This window comes from Mirounga angustirostris, unplaced genomic scaffold (genome assembly GCF_029215605.1).
Source record: "Mirounga angustirostris isolate CCGP_5_RB_7025 unplaced genomic scaffold, mMirAng1.0.hap1 SCAF_4, whole genome shotgun sequence".
Classification (NCBI taxonomy): Eukaryota; Metazoa; Chordata; class Mammalia; order Carnivora; family Phocidae; genus Mirounga; species Mirounga angustirostris.
In genome coordinates this window covers 158623996-158636500 of record NW_026991712.1, presented here as the reverse complement: position 1 = coordinate 158636500, position 12505 = coordinate 158623996, and the positions used below count along the sequence as shown (strand labels likewise).

The 12505-nt window shown below is 48.3% G+C and overlaps 1 protein-coding gene across 3 annotated transcripts in view; it reads left to right on the top strand.

The window, feature by feature from the left end:
• The first annotated feature begins 12173 nt into the window (after window positions 1-12173).
• Window positions 12174-12505, top strand: part of CTPS1 (CTP synthase 1) — a 31464-nt gene continuing 31132 nt past the window's right edge. Inside the window, exon 1 of one of the 3 annotated variants that reach the window (XM_045897960.2) lies at window positions 12174-12322. The gene's annotated coding sequence lies outside the window, so the exon portion shown is untranslated. Of the gene's footprint in view, window positions 12444-12505 lie in introns of all 3 variants that reach the window. The other 2 variants (XM_064589356.1, XM_045897959.2) reach the window with 2 other exon arrangements.

Here is a 12505-nt window from a genome sequence, read left to right as displayed (position 1 = left end):
TGCTTCTCCCTCTGACCCTCCTCCCTCTCATGCTCTCTGTCTCTCATTCTCTCTCTCTCAAATAAATAAATAAAAATCTTAAAAAAAAAAAAAAGAATTCCTCATATCAGTGAGGTCATATGATACATGTCTTTCTCTTTTTGACTTATTTCGCTCAACATAATACCCTCCAGTTCCAACCACATCGTTGCAAATGGCAACATCTCATTCCTTTTGATGGCTGCATAATATTCCATTGTGTATATATACCACATCTTCTTTATCCATTCATCGAAACAGTCCCAAATCTTGAGTGTATTCTAATACACCATATAAATCCTGCCATTTCCTGCATGGGAAATTTCCTATATCTCATGATGGGGAACATGTTTGGGAAGCACTGAGTTAAAAGAGTTTGCTGTAAAAAGATTCAAATTATGGGGGCTTAAAAATACAGAATTGTAGGGGTGCCTGGGTGGCTCTGTGGGTTCAGCGACTGACTCTTGGCTTCGGCTCAGGTCGATTTTGGTGATCTTAGGGTCCTGGGATCAACCCCCCATCGGGCTCCAAGCTCAGCTCAGAGTCTGCTTGGGATTCTCTCTTCCTCTGCACACCCCCATGCTCATTCTAGCTCTCTAATAAGTAAATAAATCTAAAAAAAAAAAATACAGAGTTGCATTGCCCTGTCAGGTGACAGTCCAAACGTAAGCAGTCCTGGGATGCTCTATTGGCTCCTTGGGTTATCACTTGAACACATGCCAGCCAGTAAGAAGTTGTAAGTTTTACCTTTGTCATTGCTGCATTCAGCAGGGGATGTTAGTGATCTTCGTACCTGCCCTGTTCTCCTCCTGACCACAGGCTTTTGGGGCAGGGAACATCTCTCATTAGATGAAGCATCTTAGAGCCAGACAGACATGGGTTCAAACCTCATCTCTGCTGATTACAAGCTGGGAACTTGGGCAGGTACTTAGCCTTTCTTTCTTTTTTTTTTTTTAAAGATTTTATTTATTTTTTAGAGAGCGAGCGAGCGAGAAACAGCATGAGAGGGGAGAGGGTCAGAGGGAGAAGCAGGCTCCCCGCTGAGCCGGGAGCCCGATGTGGGACTTGATCCCAGGACTCTGGGATCATGACCTGAGCCGAAGGCAGATGCTTAACCATCTGAGCCACCCAGGCGCCCAGTACTTAGCCTTTCTTAGGCTCAGTTTCCTCATCCATAAAATGGAGAGAAGAGAATGAACCTCAAAGGGCTGCCAGGAGAATTAAATGAGGAAGGCGGGTCAAGCACTCCGTGTTGCATCCGGTGGAGAGCGTGAGCCAATGGGGCTCAGGATTTGTCTGTACCCCGGGTATCCGGCACGGAGCCTCGAAGAGGTGGGTCTGCATCAGTGTTGGTTGAGATGAACAGGATTTAACTGAGTTCAGGGAAGCTCAGGGAACGTTAATTCTCCAGCACCTCAGGTCCTCCCTGTGTGCATAGAAGCTCTGGAAGCCACAGGAAGCCCTAAGTGAAGATTTTTGGGAGGAGACAGTGGGAAGTCAGGGTAACGTGCCCAGGAGGGCTAAGCACACAGGCAGGGTGATGACAATATCCACTACACTGGATGTTGCCTTTTTTTATGTTTTTAGAGAAAAATGTCTGCATAGACCCTACATTTTGCCTGGAAAGGGGAAGAAATGTTATAAGAAGTGGGCAATGATTATCCTCTATGCCTTAGGGGGCAGCCTGGCCGTGGTGGACTTGTGGTCATCTACCTCCCCCTGAGATCTATTCTCTGCTTCTTCCTTAGTAATAAGAGCTTCTCTGTGCAGATGGTCACCTGCTCAAGACTACATTCCCCAGCCTCCTCTGCAGCCCACATGTGGCTCTCTGGCTCCATTCTGACGGTGAGGGCAACGTCTACATTATTGCCTCAAAGGAAATTGTTTTCCTTCACTTCCTTTCTCTCTCTACTCCTGTGAATACAGACATGGCAGGAAGCCAGGCTTGGCCATGCAGATGAGGACAACACTGTTGGGAAGGCAGAGCAAATAGATAGAAGGAACCTGGGTCCAGGCTGGCCAGCCTGTCAGCCAGGACCACTCACCCTAAGGCTGTTACATGGTGAGAGATAAACATGAATCTTACGGAAGCCACACATTTTGGGGTTTCTGCCCTGGGGGATTAGCTTGCCCTGGGCTCCGGGGCAAGGCAGCCTCTGATTAAGACAGGAGAGCCCACGAAGGGTCTGCAGGAGCTGATGGAGCCCAGGAAACCATTCACATGACTGGCCGGCCGGCTGTGAAGGAGACTTCTAAGGAAAAGCAGGTGTCCTCTGCGGTGAGTGAGCTCTGCCAGAGCTGGGCTGCAGGGCAAAGTGCAGACTGAGACCAGGTGTGGGAAGAGGCAAGAAAAGCAGGCTGGCTCCCCTAGAAGAAAGAGGACCTCTACAGGGGGAGGGGGCAGTTTCTCTTCTGCCTGGAGGAAAGGCCCTGGCGGGGGGGGTGACAGTGAGCAGGGGGCAAGGCTCAGCTTGGACCACGAGTGGCTGGAGTGGCTGCAGGCATGGAGGCTGCCAACCAGGGTCTGGGAGAGACGGTGAGGCAGCTAGCAGATCCACAACCTGGAGGGAGACGACATTTAAGGTGATGATTACAAGTGGAGAAGCAGAGGGTGTTTTCTCTGGGCTACCCATTCGGCTGAAGGGACAGAGCCCAGGGCTGCATGAGCCGGCACAAGGTAGAACTTCTCTCACTCAGTCGTGCAGGCCTGAGCAGTCGGGCTCCGGAACGGTGCTCCCCGGCGCCAGAGTCTGGCCTTTGTCTGACTCGTTGCTTCCCGGCACTCAGAGCTCCAAGTTTTACTTTCCACTTGGTCCAACTGGAACGGCATTTCCCAGCACCCCTTTTCCTGTAGGGTCCCGCAAGGGTGGCTGGCAGAGGAGCTGCTTTGAAGACCGGGCAGCAGAAGCAAAGAGATGGCCACTATTCTTTGAAGGGAGTTCTGGTGACAGAGGGACGCGTAAGTGCTGGGTGGGTTCCGGCTTGTCCTCACTGCTTAGCCAGCACCTCTGCTCCAGGGCTGGCCCTGCTGACCACGGTGGCCCCTGGGTGCACCACCAGAGGCCTGGGCCCTGGAGGGGGGCGCCAGCCACCCAGACCTCCCACAGACCTTCCCCGTGGCTGGGCATGGCCGGCTTCTCCACGCCCCAGCCACTCCCTGGCGTCCACTTTGATGGTTTTTCACAAGGATTTGTTAATGACCCTTCTCTGATCCCCATCTCCCCACCCTGACCTTCACTTCCTCAGCAACTCCTTCACTTGTACACAGTTTAATTCTCATGATAAATCCCTCGTGCCTCAGCAAGTCAAGGCGGCTCTGGGTGCTCCCCATGCTGGCTGGGCTTCCGGCTTCTTTGAGTCTCTCAGTTCTCACTCAGTCGTCTAATTTGTTGCTGTCAAAGTCTTTACTCCTGTCATCTCTCCTGTTCTCCTGACTTTATGTGGATTAGCATGTTTTTATTTTTATATTTTAAGGATTTATGTATTTATCTGAGAGAGAGGGAGAGCACGTGCGAGCGTGGAGGCAGGGGCAGAGGGACAGAATTTTCGAGAAGACTCCCTGCTGAGCGCAGAACCCCATGCCAGGGGCTGAGATGACCCTGAGATCATGACCTGAGCTGAAATCAAGAGTCAGCCACCCAGGTGCCCCTGGACTAACATGTTTTTAAAAACATTTCTTTATTGTAGTTTTAATGAGGTTTCAGTGGGGTGGGAAAGTTTGGCGTGTTTGGTCAATCTAGCGTTGTAATCCGGAGGTCTTCTCACTACTGAGGTCTTCGCAGGGACCGTTCACAGCTTCCTACCAGGATCTGTGCCTCAGCACATGAACCCCTCCTCCAAACCCTCTCCAACCCACTTTGCCAGCCTGCCCTTCTTAGAGGCACTGCTCTGGGAAGTTTTTTGGACATCTGGCTGCGTTAGGTGCCCCTCCTGGGGGTTCCAAGGTGCCCCTCCACTTTCCCCCAATCCTATACTGACCTCAGTATGGTAATTGTCTTTGTGACCCAGACGCCTGGGACAGTGCCTGGCACATGGGGGAGGCCAGTACAAGCTTTGTCAGTGAATGAATGAAATAGATACCCATTTTGCTGACCCTTTTGCTTTGTTTGCATAAAAGGAAACAGGGGAAGATGACTTACTTACCTAAAAAGGAAGAGGATCTGGCATGGAGGTGGGAGAGAGGAGACAGCTACAATTTAAAGGAGCCAAATAAAATGTTGTTCTTGAAAGAAAGAAGAGCTTTGGTAGATGACCATACTATTCCCAGTTTCGCTTTAAAAAGAGCCCTGAGAAAACGAATCTACCTTGCCAAAAGTCAGGGTGGTGGTTATGCGGAGGGGTGGTGGGGTGGTGGGGTGGTGGAGTGTATAGGCGGTAACTGGAGGGGAACGAGGGGACCTTTTGGGGTGCTGGTAATGTTCTGTTTCCTAGTCTGGGTGCTACTTTCATGGGTGTGGTCAATAGGTAAAAATACATTAAGTTGTACACTTATAATTTTTACAATTTTTTGCAGTATGTTACATTTCAAAAAAGGTTTACAAATATAATTTTTAAAAGATTTTTTAAAGGTTTTATTTATTTAAGTAATCTTTACACCCAATGTAGGGCTTGAACTCATGACCCCAAGATCAAGAGTCACATGATCTTCTGACCGAGCCAGTCAGGTGCCCCAAAATATAATTTTTTAAAAAACAGACAACAACCCAGCCCTCAACTTCTTCCTCCAGAATAACATCACCTCTACCATATCATCCTCTTCCATCTTTCCAGTTATTTAAACCCACAAACAGATGGGTGTTTTTCCCATAGCTCCTTGAGATCAGATTAATTAAATATGTGTTGAATGCAGGTATTTTAAAAGGTTGAATCATTTTTAAAACTCTCAGCATGTGCAACAGGAATCGAAGTGCTAATTATGCAAACGTGGGAGTTGTTGGAGAGCATATAGGAGTTGTCCCTATTTCCCCCCAGGTTTAAAAGGTGCCTTTCAAGTGGTCATGGTAATAATGGCAGGAGTATGAATAGTTCTTGGAGACTGAAATAGATCTCTTGGAGAGATCCAGGATACAGATGTCTGGAGCCTGGCCCCAGAATTTGAAATTATAACTATGGAATTTTATACACATACATAGCTCCACTGAGTGCTTCCCGGATGCAAATCTTTCTAAATCTCTCAATCTCCTGACTGTCCATCTTCTTTGTGCCAGTTGGTTAGGTCACTCAACTCTGTGGCAGCTGGGAGAATGCTAGATGCCTAGTGGGGGTCCGGAGAATATTGACATACCAACCCCCTAGTGATCCTCAGTCCACAAATCACCCTGAGGAAACACTGCCTGGAATCATTTGAGTCCCTTGGATTTCTGAGTTGGGCTGAAGTAAGGGTTGCTTTCGTGGTGTCTTCCCAACTGAAATAGAATTGGTTTTCTTGCAACAATACTCGTTTGTCTTGGACAGATAGGTAGAAAAAAGCCACACCATGAGAAAGTTGAACATCACAAGGTTAATTTCATAGTCTTAATCCAGTTCATCAAATATCTACTGAGGGCTTGCTGTATGCCAAGCACTGTGCTAAGGACTGTGGACAGAACGCTCTGCCTCTAGAGTTTCCATACTAGAAGGGTGTAGGGGCCACCATTTGGTTGGAAGCCAGTGGCGGGAGCTTGTCCAATGAGCACAGAGTTTTTAGGGAGATTAGATGTTTGAGGTGGTTCTGGGGGGCTTGTGAAGCTTAAGGGAGGATTTGCCACCCCCTTCCTGCAGCTATTGGAGCTGAAAAGAGGCAGTTCTTTCTCTCAGTCTAGAGAGAAGCAAATCCAGATAATCTCAATATAATATGGTAAATGCTGGAAAAGATGAACAAGAGAGTGCTCTGTAGATCAGAAGAGTAATAGTCAACTAGCATGGGAAGTGGGGAGGAGTTCTTAATGCTGAGGATACTGAAATAAGTCCTGTTTGCCAGGTTTTCTGAACCCAAAAGTCAAAATATATGATCTGAAAAGTAGTCACTTTCTCATCTGCCTATTTATTTGCATTAAAAATCTTATACGAGTATAATAACAAAATGACATTTAGTTATACGTGTAATACATTACTTTTATTAAAAAGAGTAAAATTCCAAGAAATCAGAACTGTCCCCCTGAATCTGGGATAGGTGTTGATGTTTTATATATATATATATGTCAACTAAGGATTCATTATTATGCTTGCATAAAAACATGTTTTTATAAAGTGTTTTCTTCTTTGTCTTTTATTATATTTTTTCCCTAAATGTATTATTGAGGTACTAGTGTATGATTATACCATAGGATTATATATAACACTAATGCATATTATTATATGCCCTACATGAGACAGATGTCTCCATCAGATTATTCCAACATTTCATCATGTTCTCTTGAAGGACATCAATTAATTCTGAGGTAGATACGAATTTTACCCCAAGCTCAAATAACTGTTGAAAGCCTTTGAATGTAATGTGAATAGCTTTATTCCATGCCTCTCTCAGAGTGTAATAATCACTGCCCCTCACAATCTACCCAGCACTCAGGTTAGTGAACTTTCTTTATAAAGATTTATTTATTTATTTATTTGACAGAGAGACAGAGAGAGAGAGAGAGAGCACAAGCAGGGGGAGCGTCAGGCACAGGCAGAGGGAGAAGCAGCCTCTACAGGGAACATGGTGCGGGGCTTGATCCCAGGACCTTGAGATTATGACCTGAGTTAAAGGCAGATGCTTAACCCACTGAGCTACCCAGGCGCCCCTAGAGAACTTTCTTTATAGACGAGTACAAGAAGATGTTTCATAATTTACTTCTGAATAAGCCAGGCCTTCTGGTGGCTTCTTCCGCACACTGCATACTCTTGGCCTCCTGTTGGCTCTCAGCAGAATTGCTTTGCCTGATTTGCACTTTGAGGCACTGCCATCAGCCTTTATTGAGAATCATTCCAGGGAGGAGCCCTGTGAGCATAGGTCTGCTCTACGGGTGTTACTGAGACCATTCTTCCGTGTGTTCCATATCCTGCGTCCTCTCCATGAAGACTCTCAGAAGGAATTTCTGATCTCAGTTACAGGAATAAAGGTCCTTTTAATTCATTCAGTAAAGCACCCGGCTAGCTCAGTCGGTAGAGCATGAGACTCTTAATTCATTAGTAAACATTAACTGCAGGCCACGTGAGAGGTGCTGGGGTATACTCATAAATGAAATACAGTCTGGTAGAGAAGACAGGCATCAAATAACGAATTACGCCATCAATTGTTACAGTTTTGCTAAATGCAACCAAGGAAAAATAGTGTGTGTGTGTGGGGGGGGGCACTTAGGGGTGCCAATAAGGGGCTTTAGGGGGTCAGCGAAAGGTTATTTGAGGAAGTGATATTTCTCCTGAACAACTACTGTACGGTTTTCTGTGAATCATATTGACCCTTCTCACTTTGGCTGCTGGGAAGTTAAAATTTGTGACTAACCTCTAGAAAGCTTATAGAATTAGGGATCTACTTGAATTTCTAGACTTATTTATTTGCAGGGGAAAACTATTTTCCAAATGTGCACTATGTGCCGGGACCGGCTAGGCACTGAGCACACATCAGTAAATCAGATAAACAGGTCCCACACCTCACGAGCTTAGAGATAAGGGGGAGATCTGGACAAGGAAGTGAGCCATCAAAACACAACTTGTGAGTGCTGTGCTTGGAAAAGTCCAGGCAGCAATAGAAGAATGGAGGAGAGGTGCTAGCCCCGGAAGGCTGTCCAGGACAGTTACTTGGGGCAAGTGAAGGCCAAGCTGAAATGGGACATTAGGAGGACAAAGGGAAGGGGGTTTTCCAACAGAGGTCTGTGCAAAGATCCAGATGTGGGATAGAGAACAAATGGCATGTTTAGACAACTGGAAGAGTCCAGTGTGGCCAGAGCATGGGGTGGGTCATATGGCTAGAGGAGTAAACTGAGGCCAGTTTGTGCATAGCCCCATTAAATCAAATTGTGGCTTTGACTTTATCCTGAAGGCAGTGGAGTGTCATTGAGGAGAAAAAGTTCCTACCCTAATTTTCGCTTTGACTCATTTTTTCTCTCATATTTTACACACACATGCACACACACACACAGCTTTAAATCCTCTCTTGTCCAAGTGAGGGTAACCAATTAATTCACTAAAGAAAGCTGGCTCAAGTGAGGCAAATCCAGTACAACACATTTGTACTAAAATAATATATAGTCAATAAGAGAGGATACAGACTGTGCACAGAGTATCTCTTGAAAGACAAACAAGAAACTGGTAATACTGGTTGCTTCTGGGAGGAAAACTAGGTGGCTGGGGAATAGACACGTGAGGGAGGTTTTTACTGTGTATTCCTTTTTTTTTTTTTTTAAGATTTTATTTATTTATTTGATAGAGAGAGCAAGAGAGCACAAGCAGGGGGAGTGGGAGAAGGAGAAGCAGGCTCCCCGCAGCAGGGAACCCAACATAGGGCTCGATCCCAGGACCCTGGGATCATGACTTGAGCTGAAGGCAGATGCTCAACCGACTGAGCCACCCAGGCGCCCCTGTGTATTCCCTTTTACCTTCTGAATTTTGTACCATTTACATATTTGTTAAAAACTAAAAAAAAATTTAATTTTAGTATAAGTAGCCCCCATCTGGGCAAAACATACTAATTTAAATCAGTAGTTGTGGGCTCCATGGCTCAGCCAGATAACCTATTAGCACAGCTGGCCAGGGGTGCGAAAGTGGAGAAAGCCACTCAAAGGAGCCTCAGTGAGGAAACAATTAGCAAGGTCTGGTGGGGGCAGAACAGAAAGGATTCAAAGTGAAACTTCACATGCGCTCTCAGAAGGGCATTCTTTTCACTCCCGGCTTCATCATATGGAATATAGTAATAAGCATGGCATTCCCATCACAGGGTGGTAGTGGGAATTAAAGTTATTAAAAGGTGAGGGAGAATTATACCTGATAAGGGATCTGAGACATAGAAACGTGAAGTAATCTCAAAGAGATTACGATCGGGTGGGGAGGAGACGCACAAGCAGGCCTGCAATGTCAGCATCCTGTGATAAATGTCTTAGGGAACGCAGGGAGCGCCCCACGGGGGGGACATATAGGAGAGGCACAGTCCTGGGTCACGTTCCCTGGGAACAAGGACAGAGATGGGGTTCTTGTGTAAGTGAATAATTGAGAGATGCTCTCAAGTGAAACCTGAAAGGGGAAAGCAGCATAGGGCAGGGAAGGAGCTAGACCAGAGAAGAGGTGTGTAAACCTCTTCGGATCAAATCCGTATTTCTAGTTCTGTGACGCGTATTTTGTTCAGGTATTACACTTCTTGTGCTATGAAGACAGAATTGAGGAGCTGTGACCCTATGGCCCCCAAAGGCTAAAATACTATCAGGCCCTTTTCAGAAAAGTTTGCTGCCCCCTAGTGTAGGCCTCGGCCTGATCTCGGGGTGGGAGTGGGGGTGGGGGTGGGGGGGGGTTGTGGAGCTCCAGAGCAGGCCCAGCATTGCAGAATTGTCCTACCCGGAGACGAGGTGCCTGTTTGTTCCTGCCGGGACTTTTATGCTTAGAAGAGCCCCAAACCTGGAGTTCAGGAGACAGGTCCGGGCTGGAAATATCAATTTGGGAGTCGTCAGAATATAGATGGTACTCAAAGTCTGGATGAGATCATGTAGAGAATGATTATAGATGCACAAGGGATCTTTTGAGCCCTGGGGCATACCAATGTTTACAGGTCACGAACAGGAACGGCTCCAGAAAAGGGCACCCAGAAGGAGAGGCCTGGGAAAGAGGAGAAAAAGAGAGAAAATGGTTTCCTAGAAACCCGGGAAAGAACACGCTTTAAGGAGGGAGTGACTAGCTGTGACAAATGCTGTTAGGAAAATGCTGTAGTCAGTTTAGGAGCAGGACCTGGGGCCAGCATGGCTGCCCTCACAAGCCCACAGGGAGTCCGTGAGCTCAGGGTTGGGGAGAGGGGCAGTGCAAACAATGCAAATACGCACACGCGCACTCACATCACGCACGTATGGCCACACTGGCATCTTTATTTGGGCCGTGTGAGACTAGGCTGGGATACAGAGGTCTGGGAACAGAGGCTAATTTTCGACAAGCACAGGTTCAGTGCAATTACGTGAGCAATAGCCTGGTCAGAATGAGTTCCAGAGAGAGGGAGGGAATTGGAGACAAGTGCAAACAGCACTTTCTAGGAGATGTGTTGAAAAGGGCACAGAGAAATGAGGGGTAGCCAGAGAATCATGTACAGTCAAGAGAGATCAAGAAATGATCTGGTAGAGAGGGGGAGAACTGCTGGTGCACGAGGGGAGAATTACCAGAGTGACATTCTTGAGTTGATGAGAAGATACGGCGCTTGAATCAATGAGGATAGTTTGTCCACAGCACAGGGGAGAAGGCAGAGCTTGTGTGAGAGATAGAAACAGGCTGATGGATACGACACTGGGAGCTCAAGGAAGTTCTCCTGATGGCTTCTATTTTCTCAGTGAAATAGGAAGCAAGACCACTGCTGAGAAAGAGTATGGGGGAGGAGAAGGCAGAGGTTCGAAGAAAGAGAGGAAAGGGTAAAGTGATCATCCAGAATACTGAATGGCTCATTCTTGTGTCTCCTACAACATCTCTATTACTTCAGCAAGTATGTTCTCAGTGTCTATCATGTCCCAGCACTAAGATAAACACCAAATGCTTCTTGAAAGAATGTGTGGCCATAGCACATCTTCAAATACATCCCAAGCCATGTTTTAGATTTGGAGCTGAGTGCAGCTTGGGTAGCTTGGCAGGGTAGGAGCAGTGGTGATCCAGATTTGGAAGCCAGAAGCTCTCTTTGGGCCACTGAAGAAGTCTCCTAACTGGTTTCTTGGAAACCATTTGTTTGAGTCTTTTTCCTGAAAAACAAACTTGATCATGTCACAGCTTCCCTTTAAATCTTTCAATGAAGACTACAAGAGCTTGTGACAAATTGCTTCTAGGGAAGAAAACAGGAACATTGGGGTACAGAGGTGAGAAATTTTTCAAGTGTATCCCGTGTAGTGTTTGGAGGAAAAAAAATTAACCATATGCATGTATTCACTATTCGAAAGAAAAACAAAACCCCCTTCTCAAAAAAATTTCTATGGCTTTCCACTGCCTGTAGGAGAAAGAAAATCCTGCACTAAGTCTATAATGCTCTGCATGGTATGGCCATGCCCACCTCTCCGGCCTGATCTCATAACCTCTCTTCCTCTGGCTTTTTCCAAAGGGGCTACGTTGGCCTTCCCATTCAGCTGTGCTAGACTCTTCTAGGCCTCAGAGCCTTTACACAGGCTTTCCTTTCTGCCTCACTCATTCTTATTCCCAACCTCTCCCTTCCCTTTCTTTGCCGGTGTATTTCGGTTGTCAGCTTTAAACTACTTTTTCAGGGGAGACTTTCTTGCCTGCATCCCCGATCTACACCAGACTTGGTCAGTTCCCACACTGACACTCCAGCAGCAAAAATTTATGAGAATCACGACGAAGTGTAATTTTGCCCCACTACGCCCCACTACACCAGGACAGGGTCCTCTGGAGCCCAGCACAGCGCGTGGCACACAGGGGGTGCTCAATGACATAGCTGGACGAAACCATGTCTCTGGCGCCTTCTCCATCCAAAGCAGCCGCCCTCACGGCAGATGAGGGGCAAGGAAGCCAGAGGAGGAAGGAGTCGGTGCCCAGCCATCCTTCTAGGCTTTCCCATTTAGAGGCCGGCCGGGGGTGACACTGCCGCTGTCCCTCGGTCCAGAGGGCGTGGCGGGAGAGCTGGGGTGGGGTCGCACCACCAGTAGCCGTGAACGTGGTGCTCACAAGGTCGGACGGTTCAGAGGCATGGTGTGATGGATCTAGCCTCCTCTAGAAGGCTGCTGGAGCCAGACGACAGATTTGCCCGGTGTGAGCCCAAAAAACGGCCTCTTCTGCAAGAGAGGAAGCCTGGACCACCGACTGCGGACAAAGGCTGCGAGGCAGAAAGGCCGCCACCAGCCTGGTCTCGAACTGCTGCGCGTCCACGGCGTCAGCTGCGCGGGGACAACCCCGCAGCGCCGCCCACCCGGACGAGACAACGCGTCCCCCCACGCCTGCGCACTCGGGGCCCTGTGCCCCGCGCACCCAGACCCCGCCCCGGGGAGGGTCCGCGCGCCCGCCCCGCCCCCCGCCTCTGCGTGCGCACCGCCTGGAGCCCGCCTCCGTGAAAGACTGCCGGGCGCATGCGGCCGGGCTGGTTCACTAGCGGCCGGGGGCCCAGCGCGCGCGTCGTACCCCTAGCTTCTTAGCCGACGGCAGGCCTGGAGGCCGGCCTCAGGTAGGCTGACTCCAGGGATCCCGGGGGAACTGTTCTCCCGTGCAGGAATCGGCGGCGCGAGCTGAGCCCGGCGCGGGACAGCCACACCGCCGGTTGACAGACACCGTTTCCACCAATCAGGGTGAGGTGGCTCGCAGGCCTGACCAATGGGCTGCATGCCTAGCGGGAGTGGGGCGGGCGGGC